This window comes from Scyliorhinus torazame, chromosome 7 (genome assembly GCF_047496885.1).
Source record: "Scyliorhinus torazame isolate Kashiwa2021f chromosome 7, sScyTor2.1, whole genome shotgun sequence".
In the NCBI taxonomy this organism is placed as follows: Eukaryota; Metazoa; Chordata; class Chondrichthyes; order Carcharhiniformes; family Scyliorhinidae; genus Scyliorhinus; species Scyliorhinus torazame.
The window spans coordinates 19,320,686-19,333,135 of record NC_092713.1 but is presented as its reverse complement, the minus strand read 5'-3'; positions in this window follow the sequence as shown (position 1 = coordinate 19,333,135).

Sequence of the window (12,450 nt, the reverse complement as noted above, 5' to 3'; positions counted from 1 at the left end):
GGTGCTTTGGCATGCTGAAGATGCGTTTCAGGTGCCTGGACCTCTCTGGGGGCGCCCTCCAGTATCGGTCAGATAGGGTTGGCCGCATCATTGTGGTGTGCTGCGTCCTGCACAACATAGCCCAGCAGAGGGGCGATGTGCCGCAGGCAGAGGAGGGCGGAGTGGAGGAGCAGCAGGAAGAGGCCCAGTCCTCCCCAGATGAGGGGGATGGGGCAATGGTCAGGGCAGACGGGGTAGACACAGGCGGGTGGCTGTCCACCGTTACAGGCTGGCCCAGCGGGCACGGGACAGACTGATAGACGCCCGCTTCACTGACTAGATGGGCGTGGGAATCGGGTAGTATGGCCACAGACCGCACACCATGGCAACAGCCGACCACCCACACCCCCCACCCATCCACCCACCCAGCACCCTCACCCCCTCCCCAACCCCACCCACCCCACCCGCATGTTCCCCCCCCCCCCCCCCATTGCCGATCCACCTGCGGCACAACGGGCCGGGCTCACACAGTTGCGGGTGGACGCGTGTCTATCGCAGGCCATGGAGGTTATTGACAACCCGCCCTGCGATGAGCTCCTGGCTCTACATCGTTGGACTATGTCTGACCCATGGCCACAGTACCACCATCCACCCGGACCATCCCTGCATGCAGCTGTGACACTGCAGTGCACGGTCCCGTCCTCTGCCCGGGGGATGTTGATGGCGGCCCAGGGGGAAGGGGGCAGACTCACCTGGGGCTGAGGTAAGACCACCCCTCACACACACACTTGCGCTCAACGTACATGACACCCCCGCACACTTTGGACAGAGCACAAAGGCAGCTTCGGTAGGTGTAACATTGACTTTAATAACCAAAGGAGTTCATGCACGTGCCCTAGCCCCTAAAACTCATCTGTGCCCTGCAACCGTGCCAACTTACTCAGTGTCAAATTGTTTGGCCTTACGGGCCCTTTGACTACGTCTACGTGGTTCCCCAGACGGTACAGCAGAACTGGAGGTGGACTCCTGTGATTCCTGCCCTCTGACACTGGATCCCTTTGGCGGCCGTTTCCTGGGGCGTCCTGGCCTAGATGGGCCAGGCTGCGGCCCGGGCGACTGGGATGGCGAGCTGCCAGCCTGTCCTGCCCGTTGCCCACCCGATGCACCTGGGACGGAAGGGGGGGAGTCCGAGGTGTCGCGGTGCACCGGGACCTCCCCTACAGAGGGAGCCGGGACGGACCACACCACCTCCTCCTCCCTCGGGGTGCCCGATGGCCCCCAGGCCTCTACATGGGTGGGGGATGCGAACGGACTGGCCATCCGACGCCCCCCCGACATCTGGCGCTGCCAGTCCTGGAGGCCCGTGCTGGTATCGACAGGGGTCTGCAGCCATGGAGCCCAGGGTGTTGGCAAACCCTGTCTGTGACAGTGCGACGCCGGCTCGCACATGGCCACTGGCGCCGATGCCCTCAGCGATGGCCTGCAGAGACTGGCCATGGCCTGCTGAGACTGGGCCATGGCCTGCTGAGACTGGGCTATGGCGTTGAGCGCCTCTGCCATCTGGCGCTGGCACTGGCTCATGGCCTCCTGTGAGAGGGCAGCCATTTCCTGGGCCACAGACGCCGCCTGCACGGAAGGCCCCAGGCCTCGCAAACCGTTCCCCATGTCTGACACCGTCGCACCCATTGCCTCCACCGCGGACGCCACCCGTGCGGTGTCAGCCTGGGTGGCACGCATGACCGGCACCACTCCCAGCTCCTGGACGCGGGTGGACTCCTCCACCTGCGACCGCAGCCGCCGCAAGCCGCCCGTCACCCTCTTCGCTCGTCTCCGGGTCGGTGGTTGCATCGGATCTATGTGTGGGTGTGGTAACTGCAGGAACCCAGGATCCATCTGGGCGGCAGATGTTCGCTTGGCCTGGGCTGCCCTCCGACCGCCCGGTCCCTCTGCTGCTCCTACCTCCACCTGCTGTACCGGGACGGCTGTGTTGTGCGCACCAGTGAGTGTACCAGACGCCTCATCACTAAAGTGCCCAACCGTGGTGAGTGTTTCTGCGATGGTGGAGGGTGTTGGTGACAGCAGTGGCGTTGTGTCGTGCTCTTCGTCCCACTCTGAGTCCATGGCACTTTGGGGTGGGGGTTCGTCTCCACCCATCCACTCTGAGTCACTGTCCGGTATTTCGTCTTCCTGGGTAGTGCTGTCCCGGGTAGTGCTGTCCCGGGTAGGGGTGTCCTGGATAGTGCTGTCCCGGGTAGGGGTGTCCTGGGTAGTGGTGTCCTGGGTAGTGGTGTCCTGGGTAGTGGTGTCCTGGGTAGTGGTGTCCTAGCTCGGATGTGACGGGGGCCTGTGGCTGCCCCCCTCATCGCTGGGTCGTCGCTCCCGCACGTGACGGGGGTGTCGTCTCCCTGTTGCTCCAGGTCTCTCCGTCTCCTGTGGTCTCCGAGGGGCATCCTGCGGGCGTCGAATGCTGGAGGGTGCGGGTCTCTCCGTCTCCCGTGGTCTCCGAGGGGCATCCTGCGGGCGTCGCATGCTGGAGGGTGCGGGTCTCTCCGTCTCCCGTGGTCTCCGAGGGGCATCCTGCGGGCGTCGCATGCTGGAGGGTCCGGGTCTCTCCGTCTCCTGTGGTCTCCGAGGGGCATCCTGCGGGCGTCGCATGCTGGAGGGTGCGGGTCTCTCCGTCTCCCGTGGTCTCCGAGGGGCATCCTGCGGGCGTCGCATGCTGGAGGATGCGGGTCTCTCCGTCTCCCATGGTCTCCGAGGGGCATCCTGCGGGCGTCGCATGCTGGAGGGTCCGGGTCTCTCCGTCTCCTGTGGTCTCCGAGGGGCATCCTGCGGGTGTCGCATGCTGGAGGGTGCGGGTCTCTCCGTCTCCCGTGGTCTCCGAGGGGCATCCTGCGGGCGTCGCATGCTGGAGGATGCGGGTCTCTCCGTCTCCCGTGGTCTCCGAGGGGCATCCTGCGGGCGGTCTGCATCTGCGGGGATGGGTGCCTGGACGTTTGGTCCTGCGATTCACAATGAAGCATGCATGGTTAGACATCAGGCAGTGATCAGGTGATACGGGGGAGGGGGATATAGGGGAGGGGGGATATGGGGACGGGCTGTCGGTGGCTCACTCGCTAGTACGCCCCCGACCTCTGCATCAGCAACCTCCCGGTCCTCAGGTCCGCCAGCCAGTTCCAGGGCCCTTTCCTCGTGTACGGTCAGTGGCCTCTCATCAGCGGGCCCTCGTCCAGTCCTCACATGCTCCCTATTGTTGTGTGCGCGCTTCTCCTGTGGGGGGTGGGGGGGGTTGGTGGCAGGGGTAAAAGGCAACACTGTTAGGCAGGTATATGAATGCACGCCATCGGTTGCGCGTGCATTGCAGAGGTTAAGGTTAGGGCTGGATTCACTTGGGGATATGGGGGATATGGGGGAGGGGGGGATATGGGGGATATGGGGGAGGGGGGATATGGGGGATATGGGGGAGGGGGGATATGGGGGATATGGGGGAGGGGGGATATGGGGGAGGGGGGATATGGGGAGGGGGGGATATGGGGGAGGGGGGATATGGGGGAGGGTGGGATATAGGGGATATGGGGGAGGGGGGATATGGGGGAGGGGGGATATGGGGGAGGGGGGGATATGGGGGAAGGGGGGGGTATGGGGGATATGGGGGTGGGGGGATATGGGGGAGGGGGGATATGGGGGATATGGGGGAGGGGGATATGGGGGATATGGGGGAGGGGGGATATGGGGGAGGGGGGATATGGGGGAGGGGGGATATGGGGGATATGGGGGAGGGGGGGATATGGGGGAGGGGGGACATGGGGGATATGGGGGAGGGGGATATGGGGGATATGGGGGAGGGGGGATATGGGGGAGGGGGGATATGGGGGATATGGGGAGGGGGATATGGGGAGGGGGGATATGGGGGAGGGGGGGATATGGGGGATATGGGGAGGGGGGATATGGGGAGGGGGGATATGGGGGAGGGGGGATATGGGGGATGGGGGGATATGGGGGATTTGGGGGAGGCTCACCCTGCCTGCTCTGACGAGGTCGTTCACCTTCTTGTGGCACTGGGTGCCTGTCCGTGGTGTCAGGGCCACAGCGGTGACGGCCTCTGCCACTTCCCTCCACAGACACCGGCTGTGGCGTGGGGCAACTCTGCGGCCATGCCCGGGATACAGGACGTCCCTCCTCTGCTCCACCCCGTCCAGGAGCGCCTCCACATCGCGTGACTCGAACCTCGGGGCTGAGCGACGGCCAGCCATCCAGTCGGGTGTTGCGGTCAGGTGTTCCGGTCGGGTGGGGGGGAGAAGCGCGGCCTTATGAGCCGTCACGCCGTGCAGCGCGTATGACGCTGCACGGCGTGAACCACTGCGCAAGCGCGGATCCCGTTACGTCGCTGCTAGCCCATTTCGGGCCGGAGACTATCGACCCATTTTTCCGACGTGACGCAAGTCGGATTTGCGCCGTTTTCTCCGCCGATAACGGAGAATTTCGCCCCATATTCCTCTTTCTAGAATGCATTACACATTTGTTAAAAAGCTCCATTTAATCCTCTGCCCTTTGTAGAAAGGATTGGTTTTCTGACAAACAGAAAATCTCTTTATGAAGATGAATGGCTCATGTTATGTTACAGTTATAAAAGATTCACTAAACATTAGTTACATACATATCGCACATTAGCTGTGCTAAAATATAGACTCCTACTTTCTCAATGCAGCCAATCTAGTTAAGTTCCTATTATAGATTTCTTGTCTCACTCTGGCTGAACAGAATCTACATTAGCATTGGAAGAGTTTAGCTGTGTTAACTGGATCTTTGCCAGTGTGAGTCTGACATTAGGTCAAGTTGCAGTCAGGTAGAACCTTATTCATAGTGTTTGTCTAGTAACTGGCTGCAGTTCAAAACAGCCCTCATTAAGAAGGAGCTTGGTCTGTTCCTGAATTCACCCATGTGGGGTGCCGCATTTCCCTCAGGATTGGAAAGTTCAATGTTTAGACAGCTGGAATGGGGGAAGCACTTCCCAAATTTTTTTTATTGGGGTAAGATATTTGAAAAGTGACCAGCAACTCCCAAGCAGATTGTCGACAAAGTTTTGCAAGACTCTCGGTCACTTTTCCTTTTCCTTCTCAGGATGTGGACGTTGTTGGCAAGGCTAGTCCAAGAGTTTATTGCCCATTCTTAGACACCATTGAGAATGTTGTAATGATATATATAATCCAAGGAGAGTAAAGGGTTAACAAGATGTTGTTCGTGTATCTCAACATTAGATGGCATCGCTGAGTAGTCTTATAAAAGGCTACGTTTCTAAGCATTCTGGGAGAAGCTGATGGAGAACAAAGAACAAAGAAAAGTACAGCACAAGAACAAGCCCTTCGGCCCTCCAAGCCCGTGCCAACCATGCTGCCCGACAAAACTAAAATCTTCTACACTTCCTGGGTCCGTATCACTCTATTCCCATCCTATTCATGTATTTGTCAAGATGGCCCTTAAATGTCACTATCGTCCTTGCTTCCACCACCTCTTCTGGTAGCGAGTTCCAGGCACCCACTACCCTCTGTGTAAAAAACTTGCCTCGTACATCTCCTCTAAATTTTGACCCTCGCGCCTTAAACCTATGCCCCCTAGTAATTGACCCCTCTACCTTGGGGAAAAGCCTCTGACTATCCACTCTGTCTATGCCCCTCATAATTTTGTAGACCTCTATCAGGTCGCCTCTCAACCTCCGTTGTTCCAGTGAGAACAAACCGAGTTTATTCAACCGCTCCTCATAGCTAATGCCCTCCATACCAGGCAACATCCTGGTAAATCTCTTCTGCACCCTCCCTAAAGCCTCCACATCCTTCTGGCAGTGTAGCGACCAGAATTGAACACTGTACTCCAAGTGTGGCCTAACTAAGAGAAGGATAGTGCGAGGTTGAGTTAGAGTGTTGGTTGTATTAGAGAGATAATAGATTAATGTAACATAGATTCAATACCATTATTTTGTTAGTATTACTCAATAGAGTGTGCGAACCACTTAAAGTAGTGTAAAATAAACTAGCTTTGTTTCAAATACGTAGTTTGATGTTCTTTGTAAACACTACGACTTTTAGCTATCTTGGCGAACAATACAAGGAACATCATAAAGGTGACACTGATCCTTCTTTTTGGACCGCTGCAGGTCATGTGATGAAGGTGCTCTCTCTCTCAGTGCTGTTCGAGAGTTTCAGCATTTTGGCCCAATGGCGGTGAAGGAATGTCGGTATGCGTCCAAGTCATGATTTGGATGATGCGGGTGGCGATGTTCCTGAATATCCGCTGCCCTCGACCTATCCAGTGGCGGACCTTTGAGGTACTGCTGAATATTCACACCTCGTGCAGTGTCAAACTGAAGCAGTGAGATTGCCGGGCAGAAGTTGATCCTTTCCATTTTTGGATGCAGGAGGCATCGCGATTCATGGCCCGTTTGCACCTGCTGTGGCAGAGGTGAGGGGATGTTCGCTGATGACTGCACAATGTTCAACACCATTTGGGACTCCTCAGATACTGAAGCAGTCTGTGTACAAACGTAACAAGACTTGAACAAAGTCCAGGCTTGGACTGACAAGTGGCAAGAAACATCTGCGTCAAATAAGTGCCAGACCACGACCATCTCCAGCAAGAGAGAATCTAACCATGGCCCCTTGACATTCAATGTCATTACCATTTCTGAATCTCCCACTATCAACATCCTGGTGTTACCACTGACCAGAAACTGAACTGGACTAGTGACAGAACCCACGTCATCCAGTGTCACTGAGAATATTGAGAATGGCAGCTTGCTCCCTTCTCTAACCCCAGCATGGTCTTATCCTGCTAGGTGGCATGATGAACAAGCTGCTGATGGTGAGAACAGGGATTTCGTCCTTTCTATCGCATCCCTCTCTCTTCTTTCCTTACCCCAACCCTCCATTTCTGGTTTTCTGCTTCCAGGCAGCCAAAAACCGCCCCCAAACCTCCCTGAGTGCATCCATGCAGGAAGGGAAAACAGCACAACACTAATAAAACGGTCCCGTCACTTGACCTGCCCCCACCAGCTCTGATACTGGCACCGCATGTTGCTTAGTGGTAAGTGTATTGGTTAGATCTGCACATGGTGTGACATTGGGCATGGCCAGGCTACAGCCAGGGCTGGGGGAAAGGATCGTTCGTGCCCCAGCTCACTGATGAGTGAGGTTGCGGACGGGTTCTGCTGCAGAGGACTCAGACTTTTTGGAGGTCAAATTCAAGGAAAGCATATTGAAAATCCTCACCAGGGTGCTGAGTGCATTAGCTGCAGTCCGCCACGAAGCATGGTGCGGCCGCCGCAAGCTGCCGCCGTGCGCAGGCCCGGCCACGGACCCGGCAATGCTCTGGGCCGTATCGACAGCTAGAGCCGGGTGCTCTACGCTGCCTCCCTGCTAGCCCCCCAGACCTTAACCACTCGTTGCTTCTTTTCCCAATTGCATGACATCTGTTTCCTCCCCTTGCTTCTTTCACGAGTGGGGACGGTTTCTCCCAATCCACTCTGTCCAGATTCCTCCTGATTTTGAACACCTCTATCAGATCTCCTCTCAGCCTCTCCTCCTCCAAGGAGAACAGTCCCAACTTCTCCAATCTATCTTCGTAACTGACGTTGTTCATGCCTGGCAGGGCCAGGGAGAGGAATCATAGGCCGTGGTGCTTTTCCTCTTTCCAGGCCCTTTATTCCACTCCCCATGACTTAACCCTCTCCCTCAGTCATTCATGGTAGTTTTCAAGATTCACCAATTGATTCATCAACCACAGAAAGGTCTTAGTTAAGTGATAATGTCCTTTGGTGGCACTTGGCTACATATGTTGTCCGATATATATGCTGGTTATGCAAGGGCTGGTTTAGCACAGGGCTAAATCGCTGGCTTTTAAAGCAGACCAAGGCAGGCCAGCAGCACGGTTCAATTCCCGTACCAGCCTCCCCGAGCAGGTGCTCTTTTCACAGTAACTTCAGTAACAAGTTACTTTTCACAGTAACTTCATTTGAAGCCTACTTGTCACAATAAGCGATTTTGATTCATTTCATGTCTGCAGCACGGGTCATTAATGTTACGGGGAGCAGCTAAATGAGGCAGTGTTCATTTATATGAGCTCTGCAGGTGATCCCACTCCAGGGTAAAACAAATTGCTGATTCACTTGGAACACATTACACACACTTGTCCTGGCAATTCTGTTCACAGTAAAATTCCATCAGTAACAAAATGAACAGAAATTCCAGCCATGATTCCAGCCTCTGTATGACAGAAGATGTTTAACCCAGCTCAACTCATCCATTCACATGGCGTACGCACATTGCCATTTGGCCCCTGGTGATTGCTCCACCATTTGATAACATCACCTACGTTATATCAGTGACGACAGCTCAAAAGCATTCTGTTTAATTGGCTGTAAAGGCACCATGAAAGTGCCGTAAAAATGGAGATTTTGTCTTTCTTTTATTCCACCAGCCTGCAGTAGGCAGGGTGATTGTAACAACGGTGAAATTGGAGGCGCAATGCTGATTCTCTGAGGGGGATTAATCACAGAGCAATCAACTGATATCAGGAAAGCGGCTACAAAAAAATCACTACATTTACAAAATAATTCAACTCTGTATGTGCGATTTAGCTAATTGGGAACAAGGTTCCACAATGAGCACATTTAGCAGGGCACCCCTAGCCCAATCGCACATGCGCCAACAATGCCAGTTTGGCACCTTGGCAGTGCCTTCCTGGCACCCTGGCAGGGCCCATAACAGCTACCTGCGCCTTGGCAATGCTAGGCTGGCACCCAGGCGGCACCAGCAGTACCAGGGTGCTAACCAGCCCAAACGGCATGCAGCTGGGGGCCACCGACTCCCTGAGGGACCCCCACGTGTGCCGTTCCGTCTGGTCCCCGTTTGTGCAGACCAGTACTGAGCGGCGCTCGCCCGAGGTCTCAGAGGCGAAGGGGATGAATCCCAAAGCTTCAGGTATCTCGGGAATTTGCACATCAAAATGAGACTAACTGTCTCGCTTTAATAGGCAGGTTTGCCAAAAGGTGACCCCGCCCATAATGGCCAAGATTTACATCGCAACGTCGCGCAAGATTGCGTTAGACCTCGCGAAGCGTGGCAAGCCGGGTAGATCCCGCGAGAGGAGTCTTCCGGCATTTAGCTGCCACATTGAGCCGTGGCGAGCTGCTTTACAGGTGAAGCGTGGCCATTGGATTGCAGGGATGTCCCAGTGGATCAGCGGCCCCCAGCTGCATGCCTTTTGGGCAGGATGGTGTCCTGTAGCTAATACAGTCAAAGAAAATAGGAGCCATTCGGCCTTTCATGTCATATGAGGGAGTCCTATGACCCGTGGTTGACTGGCAGTGGTCTGAATGGCGATAGCTCATGGCTTGGGTTGAAGCGGTTTGTTGTTTTGTATATTTGCACCTCATTATATTCAACAGCAAACAGTTACTGTTCAGTCTTTATGCCTCTGAACCTCCTCCTTGGACAACCACAAGAACATACAACAAGAACATATGTGTGGGCAGCACGGTACACAGTGGATAGCATTGTTGCCATGCAGCTCCAGGGTCCCAGGTTTGATTCCCGGCTTGGGTCACTGTCTGTGTGGAGTCTGCACGTTCTCCCCGTGTGTGCGTGGGTTTCCTCCGGTTTCCTCCCACAAGTCCCGAAAGACATGCTGTTGGTAGTTTGGACATTCTGAATTCTCCCTCTATGTACCCGAACAGATGCCAGAATGTGGCGACGAGGGGATTTTCACAGTAACTTCATTGCAGCGCTAATGTAAGCCTACTTGTGACAATAACAAATATTATTTTTATGACAAGCCAGCAGAAGGCTAAAACTGCTTTTGATCACTGTCGCTTGAACCTCTTAGTTTAGGAAATTAGAAACTTCAGTCAAGGACGAGATAGGATCCTGACCTGATGCCCGTACAGCTGAATTGCCGGCTTCTGCATATCAGGGACACGTACTTGAGGCTCTATCTGACAGCTGGTGAACATTGGCAAGGAAGATGTGATCCCACAAGGGTGTGATGCCTTCAGGGGCTGAACAAATCAAACGGTGGAGAAAATTAGAGAACAAATTGGAAATAGCAATGGTTAAGCATCTGCTCAAGCTAAAGATTGATAAAGACGAGGTATTAGAAAGGCTGGCTGCATTTAAAATTGACAGGTCACTAGGACCTAAACAGATGGCGAGGGAAGGAAGGGTGGAAATTCCTGAGACACTGGCTATAATCTCCCAGTCCTCCCCAGATACAGGAATGGTGTCAGAGGACTAGAGAATTGCAAATGTTGCACCACTTTCAAAGAGAGGGTGTGAGGATAAATGCTGCCACTATAGACCAGTCAGTTTAACCTCATTGATGGGACAGGTTTAAATATGGATTAATTCGGGAAAGCCAGCACAGATTTGTTGAGGAAAAATTATAATAAATTAAATTTTATGAGGTAACAGCGAGGTAAATGGGTTGGAAGCAGTTCAGAGAAGGTTTGCGAGACTAATGCCTAAGGGCAGCACGGTAGCATTGTGGATAGCACAATTGCTTCACATCTCCAGGGTCCCAGGTTCGATTCTGGCTTGGGTCACTGTCTGTGTGGAGTCTGCACGTTCTCCCCGTGTGTGCGTGGGTTTCGTCCGGTTGCTCCGGTTTCCCCCCACAGTCCAAAGATGTGCAGGTTAGGTGGATTGGCCATGCTAAATTGCCCATAGTGTCCAAAATTGCCCTTAGTGTTGGGTGGGGTTACTGGGTTATGGGGATAGGGTGGAGGTGTGGACCTTGGGTGGGGTGCTCTTTCCAAGAGCCGGTGCAGACCCGATGGGCCGAATGGCCTCCTTCTCCACTGTAAATTCTATGAAATAATCCCAGGGAATGGGTAGATTGTCTTTTGAGGAAAGATTGGGCTGTTTAGGCCTGTATCCACTCGAGATTGAGAGGTAAAAGGCGACTTGATGAAAACCTTTGAGATCCTGAGGGATATTGACAGGTTGGGTGGGCAGAGGATAGTTCCTCTTGTGGGAGAATCTAGAATGAGGGGTCACTGTTTTAAAATCAGGGGTTACTCATTTAAGGCAGTGTTGAGGAGAATGTCTTTCTCTCAGATTGTAATGAGTCCTCAGAACTCTGTTCCTCAAAAGGTGATGGAAGTAGAGACTATGATTTTTTTTTAAGGACAGAGGTAGATAGATTCTTGAAAAGCAAGGCGGTGAAAGGTTATCGGGGATAGGTGGGAATGCGGAGTTGAGATTTTTCCCCCCCCCCCAATTAAGGGGCAATTTTAGCGTGGCCAATCCACCTACCCTGCACATCTTTTGGGTTGTGGGGGGTGAGACCCACGCAGACACGGGATGAATCCACACAGACAGTGACCCAGAATCTGGATCAAACCTGGGACCTCAGCGCTGTGAGGCAGCGGTGCTAACCACTGTGCCACCGTGCCATCCATCGGAGTTGAGATTATAATCAACTCAGGCATGATATCATTGAGTGGTGGACCCATTCGAGGGGCCGAGTGGCCTTCTCCTAATGCCTCTGTTCATATGTTGAGCAAGGCAATGTAGTTGATGTGGCATAGTGGACTTCCAAAAGGCATTTGATTAAGTACCACAGGACAGACTCATCAGCATAGTTGAAGCTCATAGAATAAAAAGGATAGTGGCAGCATGGTTGTGAAGTTGGCTGAGTGACAGGAAACAGGCAGCAGTGGTGAACAGTTGTTTTTAGAGGACAGTATACAATTCAGCTCATCAGGGATCGGGACTGGACCGATTACATTTATTGGTCGACACTAATGACTTAGGTGAGAAGGGAATAATTTCAAAATTTGCCGTTAGCTTAAGATCTGGAAGTATTGTGATCTGTGAGGGGGATAGTGATAGACTTCATGAGAACATAGGCAGGCTGGGGGAATGGTCAGACCAGTGGCAGATACAATTTAATGCAGAGAAGCGTGAAACAATTCATTCTGGCAGGAAGAATGAGGAAAGGTAACATAAGATCCAGGATGCAATTCTAAAGAGGTGTAGGAGAAGGGGGATTTGAAGGTGTATGTGCACAAACCACTGAAGGCGACAGGGCAGTTTGGAGCTTGTGTTGGTAATCAAACAATATTTTCCCTGGAGTGCAGCTATTTCGACAGACTAATGGATGCCTGGGCACGAAGGTAAACCTGGCTATGGACTCATCTGGGTGCCCAACAATTCATCAGTCTGTTGGAAGAGCTGCATCCCAGGAAAAACATGGCTTGATTGACAGTTTTTTCTCTGCTATCTACTCTGCCCATTGAACAATGTTTATTTACACAAGATAAAGAGGTGTCAAGTGCTTATAGTTTCTGCGATTGATACTTTAAGGGGTCTGGATGATTGAAACTTTTACAGGGCTGGAATGAAAAATGTTATTTAAAGAAAGTAGAAAGTTATGAATGAATTACTGTTTTTGAAAAAATATTTTCACACATGCTACTGT